Raw genomic sequence first — 26663 nt, 5'->3', positions numbered from 1 at the left:
TTAACGTTTGGAAGACGAAGTGCTTCTCTTGCGGAACATATCTCGCCCGTCTCTGTGCTTTTCTGGACTTCTCACTGCACCTGTGGGTTCTACCGCACCCTCCATCGCGGTGATGGATGTACAACACCCCGAGGATCCTCCCGGTTCCCGTTCACCCGCGGTCATTGGTTCGAGGAAGCGAGGAAATACGTCGAGTGGTGGCGACGATACAGAGCCATACTCCGCATCAGGTGACGAGTCCTCGGAAGACAGCTTTCCACTTGTCCAGTACCGCAAGGCCAAACGAAGCATTATCAACTCATCTTCGGCGTCCAGCTCGAACACTGTGAAAACAGCGCCTCAACGATCGCCTCACTCCATTCTGTTTGTGCCACAGAACGCTACCAACAACCTGCGCGTCCTTAACAGGCAAGCACTGTCCGTGTATCTAGAAAACACCGTGCCAAACGTGATCAAGGATGTCAGGATAAACACTAGGCGAAACATCCTGGCAATCGATGTGATGAACCCGAGCGCGCTGACCACACTACAACATGTAACGCAGCTGGGAAACATCAAGCTCCGATCCGTCATGCCAACGAATAGTGCCACAATAACAGGAGTCATCTATGACATTGACAATGAAATATCTAATGCAGACCTCCCAATTCTCATAAAACCAGCAAGCGAACACAACGTCATTGTGCATGTTGGTCGCCTCGGCAACACACGTTGTGTGAGGATAACGTTCAAAGGCGACTGCCTTCCACCCTACGTGAAGGTCGGCCACTTTCGCCACCAGGTTCGACCATTTATTCCAAGACCAATGCAATGCTTCAATTGTCAGAAGATTGGACATCTGAAGGGTGTTTGCAGAAATTCGGCAGTGTGCCCTCGATGTGCCGAACCCCACTCAGAAGACAACTGCAGCGCAACCACGTTGAAGTGTCCTAACTGTCAGGGTGATCACTGCGTCTCTTCCAAAGACTGTCCCCAGACCAAGAAAGAGATCACCATTCATAAACAAATGGTGAGAGACAACTCTACCCACAAAGAGGCCGCTGTGAAAGTACGGCGAAGACGACGTCAGCGTTGAAGGTCTTCACGACGGAAAGCATCAAGCTTTCAGGAAAAGTCAACTCGTCAAGCAGCACCATCAGCGGAAGTTACCAGCACTCCGAACACCGATGTTGGAAGGGAGAAAACTGCCAGATCTCTCTCCACAAAGGAATGGCCGCCACTTCCGCGTACACGACCGCCAGAAGAGCCACAGAAGAAGCCGCCCCCAGTACGGCAAGGTGCTGCATCCGAGGAGTCGCGGAAAAGAGATGAGCAAGTGATAGCACTTATTAGGCCTTTAATGAATGCCATTCACGTGTTGCTAAGCAACATGCACACACCGTCTGCCAGAAGTGCGCTTCAAGTACTGGACACTCTGAGTCCGGTGCTTGCAACCCTTGAGTAGATCATGGCTCCACAGCCATGGTCTTTTAGGGAAGAGGTCCGACAAGCAGCTATTTTTCAGTGGAATGTCCGCGGAGTCAAAGCACGCCTTTCGGATTTCCGTCGCTTCGTGTACGCCAATATGTTTCCCATTATCGTCATTTGCGAGCCGAACTTATCGAACACAATAAGGCTTTCTGGATATGAATCATTTATGTCGTCAACTGTTTATGAAAACATTAAGGTTTTGGTGTTTATTCGCCGTGACCTCACCTACACTCATCAGCCTGTACCACCTAATGACAATAATCAATATATATGCCTAAACTTTAGGAAAAATAATTTGGCCTTTACTTTTGTAGGCGCCTACCTATCTCCGTCAAGTCGATTTGATTACAAAAAACTACGAGACATCCTTTCATCAACTTCCAATCCCTGGGTCATCATTGGAGATTTCAACACCCATCGCACACACTGGGGAAGTCCGATGATCAACGCAAGAGGCAGAGCTCTGGTATCTTTCGCCTACAGTAAGGAACTTTGGCTGCTGAATGATGGAAGTCCTGCGTTATTGTGCGAAACGCTAGGGCGGAGCAATTGCCGGCCTTGTTCGCCAGGCTAAACCCGCCTGTTGCTACAATCCACCGCCACCACCACCACCACCACCACCACATCCTACGTTCTTACGTGGCTCCACGTACAGCAGCTGTCTTGACTTGGCTTTCGTCTCACGAAGCCTTGTCAGACATGCAGGGTGGTTTGCGGACATAGAGACGCGCGGAAGCGACCATATACCCACGTACATCAAGATCAGAGGATTGTCCCCTTCCTAAATACAGGATACGATCCAAAGAGTGGACTGGCCTAAATTTCAGTCTATTATGAGAGAACACTGCGACGCCAATCCATCTTTCGACTTGGAAGAGGCAATCAAGAGCGTCAATCAATCAAATCAAGTACGCTCACATGCTTTTCGAAACTGAATGAATTTGATGTGGAACTAGAACGACTTCGAGCAATCCGACGACGTGCTGAATGAAGATACCGACGTACGAAGACAATGGACCATTTACGGACCGCCAGGCGCACGCAAAAGAAGATACAGCGCCGGTTAGACAAGCTCGAATCGCAACGTTGGACTGCCTTCTGTGAGTCGCTAGATCCACGCAAGCCTCTATCGCAACTATGGAGAACGGTGCGCGGTCTCCGGACACTCCCCGTACAGCGATTCCCCTTCAAGGCGCTTGCCCTCTCTCAAAAGAGATCGGAGATAGACGTGGCAGAGGATTTCTGCGCCAGATTATCCGGCCGACTGACAGCTACCAATATTCCATCGCCTTCGAGCAGCTGTCCGCCACCACGTGATCACCAGATGGATCTACCATTCTCAATCCACGAACTTAAGGCAGCATTAGCTTTGTGTAGCCGCACATCAGCACCAGGACCTGACGGAATGTCCTTTCGAGCTCTGTGTCACCTGGGGGAGCGAGCGAGAGGAGTTCTCTTTGAGGTGTACAATGAATCTTGGAGAGATGGCACGCTACCAACAACGTGGAAGACAAGTCGTCTTGTTCCACTGCTGAAACCTGGCAAGTCGTCGTTGGAACTCTCATCATATCGTCCGATCGCTTTGGCGAGCTGTGTGGGCAAAGTAATGGAGAGGATGGTCCTAGGACGCCTGGAGTGGTACTTGGAGTACCACAACACCTACCCAGATGCCATGGCGGGCTTCCGACGCGGTCGATCATCGATCGATAACGTCGGCGACCTGGTCTCCTACATTACATTCAACATGAGAAATGCCGTAAGCGTCTCTGCGTTTCTTTATTCCTCGACATTAAAGGGGCGTGTGACAACGCTACGCATGAAGCCATCCTCTCTGCTCTCGCAGAGGTAGGAGTGGGTGGTCGGATGTTTCAATGGATACGGAGCTATCTATTCATGCGATCCTTCATTGTAAGCACCGAGGAAGGCCATACTTGTCTACATTATAGCTACCGCAGCGTCCCCCAGGGCGGTGTACTTAGCCCTGCGTTATTTAATCTAACATTAATTGCTCTCCTTGCGCACTTGCCAACCACAGTCAGGCTATCAATGTACGCGGATGACATCTGCATATGGACGTCTGCAGTAACACGCCTACAGTTGCGAGCGAGAATTCAGAGAGCCGCCACACAAACTGCTATCTACCTCCGTAATCGAGGCCTGGAAATTTCCTCCGAGAAATGCGCAGTAGTGCCATTTACGCGCAAACCCATGACAAACTACAGTGTAATAATATATGGCCAAATAATACGACGGGTCCGATCGTACAAGTTTCTAGGTGTCATAATCGACAGGGACTTGTCATGGAGCCCACACATATCATACGTGAAAAAACGGTTGACAGGCATCTGCCACCTGTTCAAGTTTTTCGCTGGCAAGACCTGGGGAATGTCGCCAAGTGCCATGTTACAACTGTACAGGGTGCTTTTTCTGGGATTTCTGCGATACAGCTTGCCAGCAATAAACAACACAGGCAAAACGAATCTACGCGCAATACAAAGTCTTCAGGATCAAGTGCTCCGAATCTGTCTAGGCCTGCCTCACAGCGCTTCAACAGTGGCTACGATAGCAATCGCTAGAGACCACCTTGTTAAGACCCACATTGAAATTGAAGTACTCAAGACCCATATAAGGCATCTAGCCAGGACTCCTCATCACCATTTAGCCTCTCTACCAGCGGACAGATCACACACATCTTTCAGCCAAACGATAACTGAATATGATGAATCATTGCCAGCTTGTTTCACTCCGGCTGCGAGACCTTTGATCCCTCCATGGTGCCTCGTTCAGCCTAAAATCAACCTCGCAATACCTGGTATCTCGAACAAGGCTGATCTATCATCACCAGCCCTTAGACAGCTCACGCTACTATATTTGTACGAGAACTACCGTGACTCTACGCATATTTACACTGATGGATCTGTCCTTCCAAGCAGCTACGCGGTGGCAATCGTCATACCAGCGAAAGCTACAACAATAAAATTTAAGACGACCCACGCGACAACATCGACGGCAGCAGAGCTCGCAGCTCTCTTTACTGCCCTTCATCACATTGGTGATGAACCGCTACACAAGTGGACAATATTCTGCGATTCGAAGGCGGCACTGCAGTCTCTACCGCCACCTTTACGATGCGGACCGCACGAACAACTAATATTTCAGATTACAGAGACGTTACACCATATAACTGATGCAGGCCATGAAATAACCTTCCAGTGGCTTCCAACTCACTGCGGGATTATCGGCAATGAACGGGCGGATCACGCTGCCCGCTTAGCCCATACTGAGGAGCGCCACGTCCCAAATGCTCTTTCTAGAACTGACGCGGCGCGGAAGCTCCGCCTACTTGCTCGGCAGTGCACCGCGTCGCAATGAAATGAGCCACATTTAAGAAATACGCGAATGTACTCCTTGATCCGACACTAAGTCTTCGAGCGCCATCACAGATTCGCCGTAGAGACGCCACGCTTTTATATCGACTTTGGTTGGGCGTTGCCTTTACCAAAGCCTATGCATTCCGCATAGGGATGACCGACACCCAAACCTGTGAACACTGCAGCCATGAAGAATCAATTGACCATATTTTGTGCGCCTGCCCGCAGTACAGTCCACAGAGGGCGTGCCTTCGCCACGAACTTGACCAACTGGACGACCAACCGCTATCCGAAAAAAGAAATCTACAACATCGAAAGGACCTACAGTCACAGAAGAAGGCCGTGCAAGCGCTATAGCGCTTTTTGCAATCTACCGGCCTGTGTGAACGACTTTAACTGGAACGCCTTCTCTGTGTGTGTCTCCATGTGTGTGTGTTTCTTCTTTATTCCTTCTTTAGCGTTTTCCTCTCTGTCATCTTTCCAACCCCTATCCCCCATCCCCGGTGTAGGGTAGCAAACCGGAGACTCATATCTGGTTAACCTCCCTGCCTTTCCTCTTCATTCTCTCTCTCTCTTTGTTAACGTCTAACGTTTTATTGCATGAGCACGCGACAGCTTTTATCTATGAATGTATTCATAATGTAATGCAGAATGTATTATCTAGTGAAACTTTCGTGATTTGCATCACAAAAAGTTACACGGTGGCAGTATTCATGCTCAACCAGAGTCCTTATGTTAATGATGCTTATGCATAATTTACTAACTTTGAAATTTATTTAGCAATTATTAGGATGGAGCGCAAGGCATCACGAGGGAGGAAAATGAAACGCAATTGCGCAAGAGTGCGTCGTGGCAGAACCGCAACAAATCATTCGAGAACTTGTTTTCTCACACATAGATCCTACTTTTCCGGTACATCCTACTTCATTCGGACTTTTCTGAGCGTGTTTAGCTTAAATGGCTCGAGGCCTAAGAAACTGCCAAAGGAAGTGCCGGAAATCTTTCGCAGCCACAGGAGCCGGCAACTCGAGACGTGTGACTTGATCGTCTGCATTCAGTTCCAGGACAGTGTTGACGGATCGTGTCTGGGCCGCCTGAGCCGAGAGACTCGGAAGAGATACTTTCCCTTCCCGAATCGGGTTACGCCGAAAGTAGCAGTCACAAAAGAAAATAAAGTAGGCTGTCTTCCAGCGGAGGTTGGTCTTTTGGGTTTAGTAGATAGCAAGAGAATCGGAAGGAAAAAGATATCTGGTGTCACTGATGAGGAAGGATATCCAAGTGTTTGGTTTACAGTGTCCTTCGAGCGAGCTTGTCCTTCTACCCACTGTACCTCGGTATTCAGCTAACCTGTACAGATTTAACCGTTCTGTGCCGTGAATGCCCATCGCCGCGTGACCCACAAAATTTTGTTTGCAAAACTGCGCCCCTTGTCATTCGCAATAACCATGAGAGTAAGGAATTTTCCTAGATGGTTGCCAGTGCCGTGGAGAACAGCGGAGACGACACCTCGAGGACGCAGAAAAATTCGCTAACGTTTAATCGCGACTGGCACTCACAATCAAGCTTAGAAATGGATTTCCCGCGTAACACCGCAGCAGCAAGGACGTTGAAATAAATTAATTCAATTTGAGAATGGAGAAGCGTTCGCGCCAACAAATAATTTTGTTCATTGGTTTTCGCTACCATACGGGTCTCGTTTGTTCAAACGAACATATATCGGGTGTTTTGCGTGTCAGAAGAACGCTCTCGTTTTGAGACAAGCCTCAACTTTGATCACCTACGGTACTTTAATGCGCACCTAAGTACAAGTACATGATTATAATTTTTTCGCTACTTCACCCCCGTCGAAATGCGGCCGCCGCGGCCGGGATTGAACCCACGTACTCGAGCTGAGAAGCGCCACGCCATAATCCCGACACTACCGCGCCGAGTGGCTCTGCCTGCTTTTCAAGTCTACATATTCCTAAGATGATGATGATGCACATTACTTGTAATACTCAATGCTCGGGCTATCCAAAAATCAGGTGAGTGCGTAGTTAGCCCTACCTTAGCTAACTTAACGGCGAATGAGAATTTTAATTGCCGACCCTATCCCGGTCTTGCAGCGCCCGGTAGTTTGTGTTCTCAGTGCAGGTTCACCGCCCGACCTATTGGAATAGAGTATACTCGCCATTATGGCGAGCTCGAAGACATCGTCAAAATCACTGCGCCCAATCAGGAGTTCAATGATATACAGGGTGTTTTATCGAACACTTTGAACATTTTGTAAAAGTTGCCTGTGGCAGATAGCTCAATTCTAGTTGGTGAGCCGGTCTACTCGAAGCGGCGGACACTACTTGCACAAAATATTGAAATGCAAAATCGGCTAATCAACAAGAATTCACTAAATAAATTCCTGGCTAATTATCTTATGACCCATATTGCAATTTGCAAATTCTAGCAGTGGACTTTACAAGGCGGATCCACTTGGAACGAATTCTCAGGACGGCACCAGTTTCTGATATAAATTCCTGAACTCTGCGGAAAAATGCATTGGCGTTCCAGTTACTTGTGTGCTTCAGTGTATGAAACGATGTTTATTAACAAATTAACTTTAACACCAATGCATTTCTCCGCAAAGTTTGGGAATTTATATCTCGAAACTGGTGTCATATTGAAAATTCGTTCTAAGCGGATCCGCTTTGTGAACTCCACGGCTAGAATTTGTAAATTGTGATATGGGACATAATGTAATTAGTTAAAAACTTAAGTAGTGAATTTTTATTAACTAATCGATTTAGAATCTCAATTTTTTGCGCAAGTATTGTCCGCCACTTCGTGCAGACCAGCTCATGAACTAGAATTGTGATTTATGCCACAGGTAACTTGAGAAAATTTGTGGAAGCGTTCACTGAAACAACCTGTATATATATATATATATATATATATATATATATATATATATATATATATATATTGTTGGCTTCTTATGATATGACTAATAAAAATCGGGACCCTCAGTTAACCCCCTCTCTTCTCGTTTATATATATATATATATATATATATATATATATATATATATATATATATATATAGATAACACCGAAGTTCAATATGTACTGCGTCTGCGCGATGCATTCGATATTCACGACATACGACAATCAGCGAAAGAGCACTCAAACCAAAAGGCATATGCAAGAAGAATCGCATTTTTGGATTTGCATATATGAAATTGTTGTTTTATGCTTTCCAACTTAAGCAGTTCAGTAACTGTTGCTTGCTATCCGCTGCAATAACTCAGTGGCTGTAAAGTTAATCCAGTTTACCTGCTGAACACGCGCTCACGGCTGTGATTCTCGGCCGTCTAGGCTTTTACGATGGGGGTGAAATGCAAAAACGCTCGTGTGCTCACATTTAGGCGTACGTTAAGCTCCCAGGGCACAAGTACGCACATTTCTGCAAAAATTTAAATTTTTTTTGTGGCGGCGCTCTGGATTGTGCTACTCCAAAATTTGGAGTTCTAGTTCATAGACGTGCTGCGTTTTACTTTTTTTTTTCGTTCTCCTTCTCAGTATTCAAGAAACCGTTATCAGAGACGCGTCCTGGCTTTCGCTCTAGTGGCGCCTTTGCGTTGCGCTACCAGAGGCGAGCTTTCGCGTCTGTCACATGGAATCGCTTCGTGGTTGCCGCGACGCAGCCGTGTACGCACGTGTCATGCATCTGCTGGCGTTCTCCTCGTTGGCGTTCTGCTTGCTGGTGTCCCTGCACAAGCACCTGGCACGGCTGTGTTCGTCGTCTGTTCTTTCTGTTATGGCCTAGCTCGCCGATTAAAAATTTGGAGGACGCTTAAGCTTCGCCTTTTGGTGTTAGGCTGCTGAGCACGAGGTCGCGGGATCGAATCCCGGCCACGGCGGCCGCATTTCGATGGGGGCGAAATGCGAAAACACCCGTGTACTTAGATTTAGGTGCACGTTAAAGAACCCCAGGTGGTCAAAATTTCCGGAGTCCCCCACTACGGCGTGCCTCATAATCAGAAAGTGGTTTTGGCACGTAAAACCCCATATATTATTATTATTAAGCTTCGCCTTTAAGAGTGGAACTAGATAACGCCACGACACGAACACCACGAGGGAGCAATGGGAGGCACTGCTGTCTAACTCCGCCCTCGACGACCAGCTCCAGCTGATGCAGAGAGCTGAGGAGAAGGCAAGAGCGAGTGGAGCCGTGGAAAAGGGGCCCCGACCATTAGCAATTACTCTGCTTTAATCTTTTATTAAAGTTTATCTATCTATCTATGGGCTCAAAATTGCGAAGAATAACTTTGGAAAGAATGAATAACGAGGTATGAGTAACTTGGTGATAGAGAAGTGGTTGGGCATGCGTGGTTTGGAATTTGGTTCGAAATTATTTTTCCGAAGTGACGTCCAACGTCGAGGCGGGATGCTGACGCCGGCGTTTGTGTGACACCGGCTCGTTAACGCTGTCGCGTGAAAAAGTTTTAACGCGAAAGGGTTAAGTGCCATGTGTCGCAAGAAGTCCGGCGTCGGGCATCCGACGTCGCTTCGGCAAAACGAATTTCCAACCAAATTCCGAACCACGCATACCCAACCACTATACTACCAACAAAGTAGCTCACGCCTTATATTTCATTCTTTACAAGGTATTCCTCAGAATGTTGAAAACGCAGCCCACAAACAAATGTAATGAAAAAAAAAACACTGACAGCACGTATATATTATGTTAGCTCTTCTCAGACTGATAGATTATAATGGCGATAGAATAATAGGAGATCGACCCACGCAAGAGGCCGTTTACATATCTGCCAAAAACCTTGCCATCGTGCATAGCGTTCGCCGCCAGCGCTACCCGGTAAACGTTACGGTTACATAAGCTGCAGTTGCCCGGATGCACGAAAAGCCGTCACGGGTCTTTGAATGCTATGGTGTTCAACTCTTAAAGGCGGAACTTAAGGGTGCTCCAATTTTTTTCCGTTGCTCTTACTTTGGCATGGGCCACAGCGGCCACAACAAAAAGGGCGGAGGGTGAGACTTGTATTCAAGACCGCAGGGGTCAGCATAAACGGCCGACACGCTATAACGACCCCGTTGACCCTTCTTTTTCAAAAGAAACGAATGTACTGCACGCATGCGGGGCACGGATTGGCCGAGAGCGATGCGTTCGAATATTCAGAAAAGGGGGGCTTCATCGATCGCGCTTCAAAAATATCGTGACGCTTTGGATACTTCGAGTTTTTTTTTTCTCAAGTTGAGGCTTAAACGGACATGTATTCGCCGCATATGGTCCTACAATATGACACAGTTCGTTTTATTCTGCTTCGTCGCTAAGCTTTTTTTTTTTTTTAAATAGCGAAAGCATACGCGTTCGTTCGCGCTTATATGCATTTTAAATGTCGTAGCGGGCTGCGCGCGCGGGCGGCTCAGCAGCGAATTTCACTGCAATGTGTAGTTTGCAGCACCGCGCGGGCTGGCTAAGCGCCGCTGCCGGATGCTCGGACCATTACTCATTCAAGAGGCCCAGTATAGCAACGCTGTCTGCAACATGCGTGCGGCACGATGAGCGATGGCTGCCCACCATTAGCGGCGAACCATCGAAGATGATAATCTGTCATAGGCACCGTACGGAAGTGGTTATTTACCACCTCGCGCAATGACGGCACGGAGTAAAAAAAGCTAGCGCGAGACGGTGGGCCCACTGCATTTCGGCTGTGATTCGAGCTGCAGCTCTAATTGGGCGGCACAGAAATGTTGAGCCCTGGCTCGCGCATGAAGTTCCTCCTGCGTGAGCAGGAATTTGGAAGCTGGAAAACCCTTCCTTATACACATCATTTTGTTATACAATTGTCTGTTGGCATGCAGCCTCTAAGCTTCGGCACTTCTGCCTAAGGCAACATTTGCCTTTGCCCCGTCCTTGATGTCCTCCACGATGTTTCTGAGCGGGTGAATTCGTTTACCTACGCTCTCAGCTTACCTACGTTCTCTCCACTTGGCCCGTTTTGCCTCCGCAAGCGCAAATCCTTCCCTACATTCCCCCATACCGATACCCATACCTCGAAAATCGCGTGACGCTTACGTCACGGGTCCCGCCTCCATTTTTTTTCCGCCTCGCTTTTTTGCAGCGCGACGCACTTCCGCTGACGGTATCGCGCGGGAACGGTTTTGATTGTCTGGTTTCTCTGCAGCACACGATTTCGCGCACTGTGGACGAGGGTACCTTAGTAGCCTCGTCCACAGTGCTACACGAATACTGAGGCAGACGCAAGTGGATCACAAATCATGATCAGGTGCTGGAACACGGCAGAAAATAACGGTTTTGGTGTCTGCGCTCGACAGCACGACGTGGAAACAAGCAGACGAAATGGAAGTACATGTGTCTTGCTACGGTGCGAAGTAAAACAAAAACACGCAGGCATTCGGTTTGTGTGTTTTATTATCTTTCCAAGCTTTAATTCGTCCATTCAAGCAACATATTACAAAAATGAGAGATGTTGCCTTGAATAATTCGGGAAGTCGCGCGTCACCAGGAGCGACGTCACAGCACAAACACGTGTGCGCAGGCGCACTAGCAAGTGTATACGTCATCCTCCGGCTTGGAGCGCAGCTGCTGCGAGGCGAAGGGAAAACGACGTTCGGTTAGAAATTTCAGATGTTTCCGTGGCGCGCAGCGATCTAATATTTTGCAGACACGATCGTTATCGAGATTTGTATGCTCTGCGCCTGTCAGCTCAACATGGTCAGAGCTGGTGAGGGGCCCTTTAAAAGGCAAATGCCTATTCATACATTAAAGCTCACAATTTCAAAATTAGAATCTCGAACTTGGTGCAACCCTTACAACTCGTTCCAATTAAACCGTTAATTAAATTACGGCGTTTCACGTGCCACAACCAAGATCTCATTATGAGCCATGGCGTAATGGGTGAGGCCGGAATAATTTTGACACCTTGGGTTCTTTAAAATGCACCTAAGCGTGAGTACACGCGTGTTTTTGCATTTCACTCCGATCGAAATGCGGCCGCCGTGGCCGGGATTCGCGCCCGCGACCTCGCGCTTAGCAGCGCAACACCAAAACTACTAAGCAACCAGGGCAGGTCAGTTTGTTCCCATTCACCTGGTGAACTCAGCAGCTGCAATTTGTTAATAGGTAGAGTTCGTAAATTGCAATGTGGTGCTGTTATGTAATTAATTAAAATGTCATTTAGTCTGTTTACGTTCATTGTTGTATTAGGCATTTTGATTTTTCGCGGAAGCAATGACAGTCTCATCGAGGCATTTAGCTCGATTGTTAGTAATTGCCCGCCGGCAATTTTTAAAAATATGGTGCAGCTAAATTTTCACCTCGTATATTCCTTCCTTCTGTAGAGAAATTTGTTGTAGTGGTCTTTCCTATAGAGGTATTCACAATGCACATAGTAGGTAGGAATTCGGCCTGGACACGCGAAATACTTTCTTATACTGGTCATTTTGTGGCATAGGCGCTCGCTGTAGGAACGTTTGACCGAGTGAACTCTTGCTGCGGTGAAGTAGAATGGTGTTACGGTGAACCCGCATATCGTTGTGACATAGCTATACGTGATCATTCACTCCCATTCCCATTAACTATCGATAAGCGCTAATTATTCTTTATTTGTACTACTCATGAGGTTAGTTTAGAGAAGACAGAGCTGGGAAATGGGGCATAAAATTAAATACAGCACATGAAAATATACAATACAAAACGCGGGAATGTATATGTAATGGCTCTAACATACAACAGTACATAATCTTTAGAGGTAGGAAGACTTGTTACAACGGCAACATTAAACCGAAGTTAAGGTGCTAGTTCATGTTACCGCGCGCGCATTCAAAGAGAATGGTATTGAAAGTATTTGCTGATGACATACGTAAAAAGTTATTGCGCTCGTTACAAAAAATGATAGTGAGCACGTGAATGCTTTAAAAATTTTAATTACTGGATTTTTCGTGACAGTGCTGACCATGTTATTATGAGGTATGGCGTAGTGGGAGATGCCAGGTACTTTCTGACCAGTTAGGGCTCATTAAAATGCACCCAATGAATGGTACACGTTTTTTTTTTTTCATTTTGACCGCATCGAAAAGCGACCCACGAAGGCTCTTTAGAGCAGGGAACGCAAACTTATGGTGGTGATAGCAACTTCACAAATGCACCATTTTCGGAAGATAGTGCCTAATAAACCATTCCAGAACTATTAATAAAATTGACCAACGGCAGGATTCCAACAAAGGACCTCTAGCACAGAAGCGTAAAATCAAAATGATTGCGCCACGGAAGCATGCACAAGCGGAACCACTGCAATTGTCAGCGATTCCGCGCGTCCGCATTCTCCTATTGCCTTCTGCAAAAATGAAGTGTAGATTGCTGAGCAATTTAAGAACATGAAGGCGAATAAATTGTACTGAACAGCGCCACAAGAACTTCTGAATCCACAAGCACGGATATCAGACAAATGCACGTGCTAACCGCCATTCCGACGGTGACAGAACGATCGCAGCGCCAGAGTTACACTTAGTAATTGTTCTGGGAAGCTCTGTGATTTCAACAGAACTAAGGATAACAAATTGCTGATCACGTTCTCTGGTGTGCACCCAGTGCTGTTTCTAGCGAACGCTCCGTGTTGCGCTCGCAGTGTAATCATTTTCTTTTATTTATTTACGGGCAGAAGAAATGATTCTCCACCCTTTCGTTGCGAGAGGCACCGAACAGAACACATACGTCAAAAACGCATTCTACCGCCGCAGTAGCTGTCGCGTTGCTTTGCTGAGTGCAAAATTGCAGATACGATCCTGGCAGCGGTGGCGGCTCCGTTTCGATAGGGGCAGAAGTGCAAGCCTCTCGCATTTAGATTTAGGTGAACGCCAAAGAAATTTTATCGGTCAAAATTAATCCCGTGTCCCCCGCCCCCCTCCACTACGGCGTGCCTCATATAGAGATCGTGTGGAAATGAAGAAAACTCCCTAATTTATTTGAAACAACTATGAAGCACTGCTTCTTCCGCCGCTCAATTACTGAAGTACACCTGGAGAAGTCTAGAAAAGCTTTTGCAACCCTGGGAGCCCGCCGTTTAACCGTATTAATGATGTCACTCCGCTTGAGAGCTTGCTGAACAAAGGTCAAATATTAGTGCTGTGTTCCTCTCATGAACCACGGCGGGGATAATCGTTCATATTTGAGAGGTACAGCGCGCCTGCACATAGACGTGTAGGACATTGGGCTTTATAATGCGCACGGTCTAGGAGGATTATTCACTCTTTTATTGCATAGTTCGATGTATCCGCTCCTGTCCTTCGTACCATGAATGTTCCCGTCCTAGCTTGCGAGCGCAATGTCCTCCTTCCATCCAGTGATGATATGATATACTCCTCGGATACGCTAATGTGTGTGTGGTGCGTAAAAAAATGTCTTCTTTGGATGCGCGCATTGCCGCATTTTCTGTGGAATGCACATAACCTTTAATAACAGGGAAGCATAAGGAGGAGATCCGACTGCCTCAACATTTGTAACTTAAAATCACATCAAGCAAGCAAACGATGAAGGCTGGAAATACTTGTCCTGGCGTCACTACCTATTTGCTTCTTAGAAACGTTGCTAGATTGAAGTCTTTCCGGCAGGAAGCTCAGCAAATACGAGTACGGTATCAGCGGCTGTTATCTGGTCCGTCTGCGCAAATTTTGCAGCACGAGCATGTCGTAAATTGCCGCGCAGCGCTTTGAAGGTGTCGAAGGTAAAAACGTATGCGTATTTTTGCAAAAAGTGAGCGCAGAAAAACGAGCCTGTAATGTGGGAGGTGTGCGAATACCTGCAGATAGCTACACAAATTAGTTTCGCGGAAATCATAAAGGTGGAAGACGTCTCGTGAAAAAACAAAATTACATGCCATCTCTCCGACAGCAGCATGAGGCTACAAAGGAAACCAGTTTGGGTTCCACAGTAAGCTTCACAGTTAAATAAAAAAGAAACTCGCCCTGGTCTGAGGACACATTTTTGCTTCAACTACGAAGCTTTTTGAGAAAGCCGCGCGCGTTTCCTTTGAAGGGTTGTGCCGCTGTCAGATGGATGAAAGCTTGTACGTTTCACCGAACAGTTAGAAAGAAAGAAAAAAGACTACGAAGAAAAGAAAGTTGTCACCACTTCCGAACGAAGCTGTTCAGACACGTGCATTAGCAAGAACGCGAAGAAACGCCACGTTCTTCCACTTGTACAAAGCTAGAAAAAATATAGTGCCGTCTTTTTTTTTATTTTTATTTTGCGGTAGACGCGTTACATGCCAGCCTCAGTTCGACCTGCAAAACCAGTTTGACGCTGGGATAAAGATACCCGCCGAGTTATAGCTCGAAATGTACGGCCACCTTGGCTGAAAGGTTTGCGGTGTCGCACTCAACCTCGCCGGTTCAGATCAGCCCTGCCGGAATGTTGTTTGAAAAGATTTCCAAGCACTTTCCTTTTTGTATAACTTGACGGCGAGCTTGACCAGAGTCAAGCTCCAGCCGTAATGAAGGAATGAAGGAAAAAAAAAGAAAGCTGGACTGCGCAACCGGAGGAACCGGTAAAAGTGTACGTAAACCAAAAGCAATGTAAAGCGCTAAACGAAAGCGAACTGCCTTTTTCATTCTTTGAAAAGCGGTGGGCCTCGTCGCAACCGTAAAGCCGAGCTGTATAAAGTTTAGCTACGTAAGTCTTTTCCTTGCCTCGACGCAAACACCCTTTTTTTTTTGGCTGTAAAACCTTACTTATCACTGGACACCGTCGTGCCTGGACGCCAGAATTTGCTGTTTCTTGCTGCTAAATCAAATTTATCAGGACGGTGTTCGCATCGATGTAAATTTCCGCGTAGTCCCTCCTATGTACGTGTGGCAGAAACAAGAGTTTCAATAAAGATACAAAATTTTCTGGTCAATTCGTCCGTTCCAAGGGATTTCTAAGGGACGAGTTAGCGAATGCACTCGTGAGGTGCGGCGGTAGTCATTTCGCTGAGGACCTTATGCAGTCTTTATGCAATACTTTGCAAGTCTTAGTCTTGATTAAGCTTTCAATTTTGTTTTGTTTTTCACATACCTTTACAGATGTGTGTCAGGCACGTGCCCAAGGAGGAGCCCGGGGTGGTCCGGGCCCCCCTGTATTTAAGTGGAACACCTCCCACCCCCTTAACCACGGCACCACTCCTCACACATACTTATAAAGCGCCGCCAGATCAACCTTGAGACTTGACAGCTATTCGGTGGTCAAGATTTTGCTGCCATTTTGACTCCTTTTGGAGGGCGGTAGTTACAGGCATCTCCTGGGGTGTGAAGGTCAGTTTTCTCATCGATTCGGTGCCCGTGCGATTAACCTGAGGTGCGTTCAGTTGTCACCGTATACTGCAACGGTCACGCGCATTGCTGTTGTTAGTTCAACCTTCTTTGTTTAGACTCATCTAGGCACCAGGAAAGGGATTCAGTTCGTAGTCAGCTGGTCTGTATGCATCTGGAACAAGGTGCAGGCAGAGAAAACGCCAGTTCCGTTTAACATTTCCTTTTGCCTCATTACTTGCTCGAGTGACGGTTCGCCACGACGCTGGCAGAAACTCGGCACCATATGCCCGCGATGTGGGTTACATAACGTGAAAATAAAATAATACGAAACAGCATCCATCATCAGAACCTTGCAGTAACCGTTAAACCCATAAACGGTATGAATGTCAGCCGTCATCTCGTCTGGTTTTTCCTTAATTGTACAGCACTTTTCGCGCAAATTGGTAACTGGAAACAAGAGTCGCAAGGAGCTCAGAGATCAAGGGATGTACTAAGAGATAGAGCCAAGGCAAAAGCCAAATAGGAAGGAAGAGCGAAACTTGACAAATATAACGGTTGTTTGTGAAAATATTTATGGATCAACATCTTTTTATTTAAAGAAAGAAGTAGAGAAAACGCCGCCAGAAGTGGGAAATGATTACATGTGTTTTGAATGACGCTTCTACGGTGTGGATGTAGAACACAAAAGACATGTCTTTACGAGGAAACTGCTGGAACTATTAAACTATTTGCGGGAGATAGCTCAATTACATGAATGGCTGGAAGTAGAGTTCATGTCAACCCAATTTCAGAAAACATTTCCGCAACTCAGTTAGGTGAAAAAAAAAAATTAAGCTCCAAGGTTACACATCCGTAAATCTTCACCTCAAGCTGATATCGTACTTCGTTGAACTACACCTATTAGAGCCTTTATAGTAGACAAATGTGATTCGTGAGTTTGTATATTGCGTGAAGTTGCTGCAATGCTTCCACAGGGTTTGCACCACTCATACTGAAAAGTTAGTGGCGTATTTTCGAACGATGTTTAATACTACAATTTTGTCCGCTTGCGAAATTTTAATACGTGCAATTTTTAAAATGTATCACATGGTTACTGAATTAACAGTGAGTCAAAGAGCTAAAATATAGGTGCTTGATTCCTTTTTCTTTCCCAATATTCAATCATCGTCATTAAAAAGGTATGCAGACTAAATGATAGATGTTTAATTTTTTTTCGATGGAAGAACCCCCACAAGATCGGTTCGCTGGATGCCGAGCAAAACGAGTCCCCCTGAAGGAAAGCTTCCTCTTAGGTTCAGCAAAGCGCGCTGCGTTCGCGAGTTTTAAGCTGCCATAATTTATGGCCACGTCTCTTCCTAGAAAAAGCTGAGGCAATCACGTTGAAGGCGTGAACGCACAGTTTGATTGCGTAATTATCTCGCAGCCTTGCTCTCGGGTAAACAAAGGCATTGCATGCATAAAAAAAACCTAAACACGGAAGCAACATGCTCGCCGCACTGTCTCGTCTGCCGGGCCTGCTTACAATCTCAGTCGGGCAAGTAATAAGAGGCAAGAAACGAACGTACGATGTTTTTCCTCAGCCGACAATCACTTCCTGGTCTGTCCGGCTAGGGAAAGCTTGCAAAACAGCAGAGAAAATAAACAAATGCAGGAAGCGGAGAAGTATTGCGCTGAAAAGAAGACGCGTCTCGCTTCTTGCGACCAGTTACGCAGTAACGGAGAGCGGCCATTGCCGAATGCTTTTTCATCTTGCAGACGCTACTTCGGATGCGACGGTGGACAATCGCTATGCAGACCGGATCCTCGCTGGGCCTGCTGACACTTTTCACCGCGATAGGATTGTCGTAGCGAGCCGTTGCATTTGCACTATGGTGCGAAGAACGGCGCTAGCACACAGAGGAAGATATTAGACAGTTTTAGCTTGGCGTTTGCAACCAAACGTAAACGCATTACGCACGTAAAGAAATAGTGTTGTTATCACTCCGCATGCTCTGAATGTTATTGGGTTTCTGCGGTTTACGTGCGTATGATAACGTACGTTATTTGGCGAGCTTAACGTTCGAATGTTTACGTACGCTGAGAAAAAGCGTTGTCAAACACGGCGGCATCAATAACTCCCGCTTCAGCGTTAATTCTCGTGATGGCTGCTGTCTAACTCGCGTTGATCGCCAGTAACTATTGAAATGAGTTTTCGTTGTCTCTAAACTCACCTGACACGTCAGTTATGAGTCCATAGCTCGTCCAAGTTCTGAGATCTTTCTGCGATTCCGGTGCCCGTACGCCTAACGAGACGCGTCGGCATAGCAGCAACAGAATGTTCCTTAACGGATTGTCTTGGATTGGATGCGCTTGGCACGAGGCACCGGACGGCGTCCTGTTTTACGACGTCTTCCTTCCGTTTGCGTTCCGGTACGGTAAACTAATAGTCTTGAAAGGATGGCCACCGTAACGTCCCGCAAAGGTAATTACGTTTAACGTACGTAAGGTGACAATGCTATTCTAACACTATCTATTGCAATGCCGGACAGAATGAGTGGCGCGTTGGGGCTGGCGTATAACAGAGAAACTATGGATGGGCTAACGGTGCTCTAAGGTGGGGAGGAGGGAAAGAGATAAGAAGAAGGTAGGGAGGTTAACCAGAATCATGTCCGGTTGGCTACTCTACACTCGGGGAAAGGGAAAGGGGGAAACAAAGATAACAGGGAGAGAGACGAGGGAAGGAAAGAAGGAAATCGCAGTGAGTTCGCTGACGTGTGTGGCCTTACAGAAATTGCATTAATAGTCACAGTTGGTCGCACAAGCCCGTCGTCCTTAAGAAGCACAAAAGTGCCTTCACCGCTTTATGGGCCGACGGGCGATGGGAGCGGTGTTTCAGCAGCACCTGCACAGGAAGCGGCCGATTGTCCAGTTTTTGAAAAGCTTTGACAAGTTCTTGTCTCTCAGGGGTGTATCGTGGACAGTGGCACAGCAGGTGGTCGATGTTTTCTTCCGTGCCACAGACCTCGCATGCTCCACTGTCAGTCTCTCCAATTAATGTAGAGTATGCCTTTGTGAAGGCAACTCCTAACCAAAGGTGACAGAGAAGCGTAGCTTCACGTCGAGGAAGTCCGAGTGGAGGCCGGAGTTGCAGGGAGGGGGTTTAGTCGATGCGGTCGTGTAAGTCGTAAGTTTGGCGAGTTCCAATCGGTCAGTGTGAGACTGCGTGCCAGGTGTCGAAGCTGCCTAGCGGCGTCTGTCCTCGAAAGCGGAATTGGAACGCTCTGCTCTTCATGATGTGCTGTGCGAGCAGCGTTATCGGCGGAATCATTGCCACTGATTCCACAATGGCCTGGTACCCATTGAAAAACGACCTCGTGACCTTTTTGTTTGACATGATGGTAAAGTTCCGCGATTTACACACTCACGCGTACACACACTCACGCGTACACACTCACGCGTACACGCAAACGCATAGCGCTCTCTACGACACCAATGTCGCTGGGCCCTCACAAGTGTTAGGATAGGAAGCAAAACACAGTTGTACTAGAGATCTATGAAACTGGAAGTCATCCGGGCGAGTTGGTTGAAGGTTGTGGCGCAAAAATCCGTTGAATCAAAATATTGAAGTGCATGGCGTTGCACAGATTCATTTATATGCGGAACTCGTGGAGTGAACTCTAGAGCTTTCATCATCGTTAGTGTTGGATACAACCTCGTACCGCCTAGGGTACAGTGGCAAGTTTTGATAGCTCATTTGCGTAATTTGAGCACTTACAAAGTTTAACAATAGGACAGTTTTTTTATTTGTATAGCAAGATCATCTAGAGAATATCGCTGACACATTCCGCTTGTTTTGCATACACGAACAATTCCCCGCGTTTTTATTGCAATACTAATTATGTGGACACTCCAGGCGCATCCATCACAGCCTGCCCCCCTCCAGGGGGCAGGCTGTGACAATCTCCGGAGAAGGGGAGCGTAGTCGCGCAGTTTTTAAAGCGAATGCTTTACTGGCCGTGAATTGGCGATTTCGCCGTGGCGGTGCTCCGAGGAGGCACATGACATCACAACGCGTGCGTCGCTGCAGATATTTCTCTCTCTCTCGCTCCCTAATCACTACTGCACATGCGCCACTAGTAGCACCGAGCCACAGGTGTTCCGCCGCTTCGCAGCGCGGCGCCTTTCGCAGCCGCCGTTTGGTATGACGTCACACCGCATTCCTCGTCGTTGCGCTCGCCTCCGCTCGCTTCGCCAGCTGCGTCGCATGCCTGATACCATGTCGGAGGATTGAAAAGGAGAGCTCGCGTGCGCAGCAACCACAGTTGAGGCGGCAGTATGGATGGCGACAATTCTAAGCTGCAGGAGGCCTGGAATCGACTACGGAACGAGATGAAGAGGAAACGAATCGCCCAGAAAACAGACGAACAGCGCGCCGAACGACTGGCTAAACGCCGAAACATAAGTAGACAACCAGACTAACCTGGACTTGCAATCAAAGTTAACCAAGGGTAACCATTCTATGCCTTAGCTTTCGCAACGTATATCCTGGCATAGCCGAGCCAAGCAATTGCCAATTTTTTCTTTACGTCGACAATCGCCATTAGTTAATTTTAAGACATACATGGCGTATGTCTATCGCCATGTGTCCGTCGTTGTGTGTCCTTCACCGTGCGAGCGTAACCGTGTGTTCATCGCCGGTACCATGGCGCATGCACCGCCGAGCAGAAATCTGAAAAACAAGATGATTGTGTCAGTTGCGAAGTTATGGGGGTATAACCCAGGCTCCTCTGCTTCTGAAACTGTTGTCCACTCACCCACTTGAATTTTCTTCTTTTTAATAGATGAAGAGAAAGCCTGGGATCGCAGGATGTCAGGTCAAACGCTCATTAACAAGACAATGCACAAAATAGTGTTCGAACGAACAGAATCTCAAGCAAACAAACACATTTGCCAAGCAGGCAGGTAGTGTCAAGCAGTGTTTCAGATGCGGCTACTGCACTGGTTATCCTGCAACATAAGATGTGATTTCTCTGAGAGGTGTTCGCTTGCTTAAGTCGTTTGCAACATGATCTAAGTCCACTTGTCGAGCAAGCTCCTTGCGGCATTGCAGCAAGGCGGTACGGTTGAATCTAGCTTTTCCCATTGTTAAACGCAGATAATCCTTCACTGTGAAAGCACCTACATGCCTTTAAAGAAAAAGCGCATCAACAGGGAGTACCCGTGGATGGATCGTAATCTGATACATCTGAAACGCAAAATAAAACGCTCTCGAAAACGTGGTGACAGGAAACAACTTGCAAGTCTAATACGCACTTTCAAAGATAAAGTGCGCACTGCATGAGATCAGTTATTTCCTTCCACATTGACTTCTTTCATGTCGGAGCAACCAAGGAAATTCTGGCAATATTTATCTAAAGATAAAAGCAGCATCACAGAGATCAGAACATCTGGCACAAGCATTGACGATCCTTTGACCATTGCTAATGAATTTAACGCCTTTTTTCAATCGGTGTTTACCATAAACGCATCGCGCGCACACTTGCAACCTTACACGCTTCGTAATCCGATGCCCGAAGTAGATTTAAGCAAAAACGGCATCCTCAGTCTTTTGCGTAATCTAGACATAAAAAAGTCATCAGGTACGGACAAAATATCTAATGTTTTCCTCAACAGATACGCAATCTGGGTAGCAGAGTACTTATATGTAATATATAAAATATCGTTAGAATCCTGTGTGATACCAGATGACTGGCGCTTTGCAAGGATAGTTCCGATTCACAAATCTGGATCCCCTTTAGAACTAAATAATTACAGACCAGTTTCCTTAACATCCACAACTTGTAAACCGCTAGAACACATTTTATTTAAAGCGATTATAGCACATTTAGAGAATAATCATTTACTTCATGCAAATCAACATGGATTTAGGGCTGGCTTATCCACAATAACACAGTTAGCTGAGATAACGGATGATTTTATGAATGCGCTGAATATGAGGGGTAAAATCGATGCAGTGTTTTTGGACTTTTCCAAAGCGTTCGATGTAGTTCCGCATGCCGATTTAGTAACTAAACTGCTCTCCATGGGCATTGAACGCAATATCATCCGTTGGATAGAAACTTATTTGTCCTCAAGAAAACAATACGTTGCTGTTAAAGAGTGCGTTTCTGGTACACTGGAAGTGCACTCAGGGGTGCCACAGGGGTCAGTTCTCGGTCCCTTGTTGTTCTTAGTTTATATCAATGACATCTATTTATCTGTTCAATCGCCTGTGAAGATCCGGTTGTTTGCGGACGATTGTGTTATTTATACTAGTGTAAATCAGCACTCCGACCAAGTAAGACTTAATGACGCGTTGCACTAAATTAGCGTATGGTGTGAAACATGGGGACTGAAGCTAAACACTTTGAAGACGGCAGCTATTACATTTACCGACAAGAAAGAACCCTTAGATTTTGCTTGTATTATTAATAATTCTTATATACATAAAACCCAGCGAGCGAAGCATTTAGGTGTTACACTCACAAGCAATTTAAGTTGGGAACCCCATATAGAAAACGTTTGCAGCAACGCGCTAAAAAAAAGCTGGCATTTTCGAAACGCAAATTGCGCCGTACTTCATCGACCGTTAAGTTAACAGCATACAAAGCTCTTGTCAGACCAAAATTAGAATATGTGGATTTGATCTGGAGCCCTCATCAAAAATGTTTAATCAAGAAAATAGAAAGAGTGCAAAATTTAGCTTTGCGGTTTATATACTCCACATACTCGCGTTTTTCTAGCGTGTCCGTTCTTCGCGACAGGGCGAAATTGAAAAAACTAGCTCATCGCAGAATTGTATCTCGCATCAAATTTTTATATCAGTTGTACCATGGTCCCTACAAAATAGCGCGTGAATGTTATTTACCTGAGCCCCCCATGCGCTCTGCTCGTACAAACTACAACAAAACAATTAAGCAACCATTTAGTAACCTTAACATCCATCAATATTCTCTTTTTCCCCATGCAATTTCACTATGGAATAAAATACCCGAAGAAGTAGTTAACGCTAATACAACAGAATCGTTCGTTCAGCTTTCAAATAACCTTTTCTTTGACCTCTAAATTGCCGCAATGAAAGCAGTTTCTTTTGCGTTACCCTTTTTCATTGTTATTTTGTTTACGTATTGCACTGTTGTATGTTCATGTTTATTTCTGTTACGTATAGTGTTACAATGATGTATGTACATGTTTTGTTGTGTTCTTAATTGCTAATTGGCAGTTGTAATTTACGTTGTTGTATGTACCCACTCCTGCTTGGGCCCGAATAGGGCCTGCAGTATTTGTAAATAATAAATAAATAAATGATCTCGAGATTCCCTGGCTTGATGGTGAACGGCTCGGTTGTGACTGTGCCGGTTAGCAAGTCCTCGTGCCAAGTCATGAGCAACCTCATTGAGCTTTATCCGAGACTCGTACACTTTTCCCATATGCGCAGCAAACCATCGAATTTCAGTTCTCATAATCCCAATGTTTTCAAAACGTTTAGCTGCAACACCAGCTACGTAGCCTTTATCAAAACACTTTATAGCGGATTTCGAATCACTGTAAATGCAGGCCCACTTATTACTCCTGATGGCTAGAGCAATTGCCACTTGTTCCGCCACCATGCAGTCCTTGGTAAAAATAGTGATAGCATCTTGCACCTTCCCTTGATAACTTGAGACAATGGCCGTATATGCTTGTTTACCTTTCACCCAGGCTGCATCAACTATAGCTGCCAATTGGTTCTGCTGTTCTATTTCCTGCAAGAGTGCTTTAGCTTTTGTCTTTCTCCTTTCGACATTATACTCTGGATGCATTTTTCTGGGGAGAGGGTTGGTTCTGATCTTGTTCTTAACGTCAATCCTTAATTCTACTTCAGCCTCTATTGGGCTCCTTGATGTATTCAGTTCTGCACCTATTGCCTGTATTATGTTCCTGCCAGCTCGGGATTTCGTCAATCTTTCGTGTTGCGCTAGCTGTTGGGCCTCCGCGATTTCTTCCATTGTGTTGTGCACCCCTAGACTCATGAGTTTGTCAGTTGCAGCGTTACTGGGTATCCCTAAGGCTACTTTAACGAGCTTCCTGAGCATCACATTAAGTTTGTTAAGTTGTGCTTGCTTCCATTTGAATAATCCAGCCACATAAGTGAAGTGACAGAGAGCAAAGGCGTGTATTAGCCTCAAAGCGCTGTCCTCTCCCAAGCCTCTGTGTGTATTGGTAATTCTCCTTAGTAACCTAATGACTTCATCTGTTTTATTCAAGATATGTTGTATTGTTCTATAGTTAGCATTGTTTCCGTCTATGTGACACCCAAGGACCTTGATTGTTTCAACTAGCCTGACTGCGGATCCTTCACGAGTGTATAAGCACACTTTTGGCTCATCTTCCGGAATGTAACCTCTTGGTTTGCGACCTTTTCTGCGATGTTTAATGACCAAGAGTTCTGATTTGGCTGTCGAGCATTTCAACCCCATGTCTTTCAGTGTGTTCTCTACAACATATAAACTTTCCTGTAATCTGGTCTCTGTCTGTCCTACATTACCCTTGGCACTCCATATGGTTATGTCGTCGGCATATACCACAAAATGTATACCCTCAATTTTCTCCAGATTTCGTGCAACCTTGGACATTGCTAAATTAAATAGCATGGGTGAGAGCACAGCCCCTTGTGGAGTGCCCCTATTTCCCAAATTCTTAGCTTCTGATTTAAGCTCACCCAGCATGAGTGGTGCAGTTCGATTTCTAAGAAAGTCCTTAATCATGTTAAAAAGTTTCTTACCTAACCCCATCTCCGAGAGGACGCCAAGTATTGCCTTATGCTTTATACGATCAAAAGCTTTTTCCACATCCAATCCCAAAAGAGCTTTCGTATGCGCTGGGCTGGCCTGTATAAGGTGGTGTTTGATAAGCAGCATAGCATCCTGAGTTGACAGCCCGGGACGAAAGCCGATCAAGTTGTATGGGAGGATGTCGTTCTGCTCAACGTATTTAGTGAGTCGATTTAGGATGACATGTCCCATAGCTTTGCCTAGACAGGACATTAAGGAAATAGGACGGAGGTTGTCCAGAGTGAGTTGTTTTCCTGGCTTTGGTATGAGGATAGCATTGACCACCCTCCATTCCCTTTTCTCCAACACTCATTGAAATGTTCAGTTAGATAAGAAATTGACTCGTCATCCAGATTTCTTAATATCTTGTTAGTTATTCCGTCAGGTCCAGCCGCCGATCTACGATTAAGACTGTGAAGAGCCGCCCTCACTTCACTCTCAGTGAAGTCCCGGTCAAGTTCTTCGCATATGCCTCCCGTATATTCGGGGCTCTCGTCTTCTTCGTTTGGTTGTTTAAGTGGGAGATATTTGGCTGCGAGACTATCCATGATATCCTTCTGTGTTTTATCTTGGCTTTCCTGATGAACCAACTTAGATATAGCTGTTCTCTTGCTTGTCCTTGTTTCATTCTCGTTGAGCGAGTGCTTGAGGAGGTTCCAGCTACCTCCATGCTTGAGTCTGCCATCAGCCGAATTACAGATCTCATCCCACTGTTGCTTCACGAGAGTCTTCGAGTGATCATCAATTTCTCTGTTTAATTGTGCAATTTTTTTCCTTAGCCTTCTGTTAAGTCTCTGCGTTTTCCATCTCTGTAATATAGACTGTTTGGCCTCAATCAGATGGGCCAGCATGCTGTCCATAGCGTCAATATTTTCCTCTGTCCTGATTTCTTTAGTGGCCTCTTTGACGTCCTCTCTGAGCTGGGTGACCCACGTCTGAAGGAGATCCTGCTCGGCATCTAGAGGCCCCACTTTCCTTCTGTTCGCCCTGATTTTTCCGAACTGATCCCAATCAGTGAATTTGAAGATTCTAGTTTCCTGCCTCGGTATGCGTATGGTTATGTGTATGACATAATGATCGCTCCCAAGATCCATGTTTGAATTTTCCCAATTGGCTCCTCTTGAGTTGTTTACGAAAGTAAGATCTGGTGTGGAGTCCCTGCTTGTGGACGTGCCACAACGGGTGTGATACGCCGGATCAGTAATCAAGCATAACCCCAAATCCATGGCAAGACTCCATAGCTCCTCTCTCTTCTTTGTGTTCCAAGTGTATCCCCATGTGTGATATGGAGCATTAAAGTCCCCTCCAATGATGAGCGGGGAGTTTTTGCAACCGAAAGCACCTTGTTGAAGAGTGCTCTAAACCTCTGTCTCATGTCGTTAGGACTGCTGTAAATATTCAAACAGGAAATGCTTTGCGTCTTACCTCTGTTCCTTTTAAGTATTATCTCAACTAGAATAAATTAAAACCTGGTATGTCTAAGATGAATATCATACTCAATGTATGGCAACTTTTTGTCAATGAGGGTCGGCAACCCCCTCCCCGTTTTTTTGTCTCCACATATAACTTTGTACCCAGTAAGCATAATTTCGTGCGCTAAGGTTTCCTGCAGCATAATTACTTTTGGCCTGGCCTCAGATGACCTGATCACCTGTCGCAGTGCTGCTTTTTTGTGATGGAACCCGCA

General features: G+C 46.1%; 1 protein-coding gene and 1 long non-coding RNA gene across 5 annotated transcripts in view; one reads left to right on the top strand and one right to left on the bottom strand.

Moving 5' to 3' along the window:
• Positions 1 to 18574, bottom strand: part of LOC129387295 (uncharacterized) — a 53836-nt gene extending 35262 nt beyond the window's left edge. For both annotated transcript variants that reach the window (XR_008614570.1, XR_008614571.1), the window contains exon 1: positions 18356 to 18574. This is a non-coding gene — a long non-coding RNA (uncharacterized lncRNA). The remainder of the gene's footprint in view (positions 1 to 18355) is intronic.
• Positions 1 to 26663, top strand: part of LOC126540946 (uncharacterized) — a 235580-nt gene that overhangs the window by 80961 nt on the left and 127956 nt on the right. The window lies entirely within an intron of this gene.

Source organism: Dermacentor andersoni, chromosome 2 (genome assembly GCF_023375885.2).
Source record: "Dermacentor andersoni chromosome 2, qqDerAnde1_hic_scaffold, whole genome shotgun sequence".
NCBI lineage: Eukaryota > Metazoa > Arthropoda > Arachnida > Ixodida > Ixodidae > Dermacentor > Dermacentor andersoni.
Note: the sequence above shows the minus strand (reverse complement) of the source record. Positions and strands in the feature narration are given on the sequence as shown.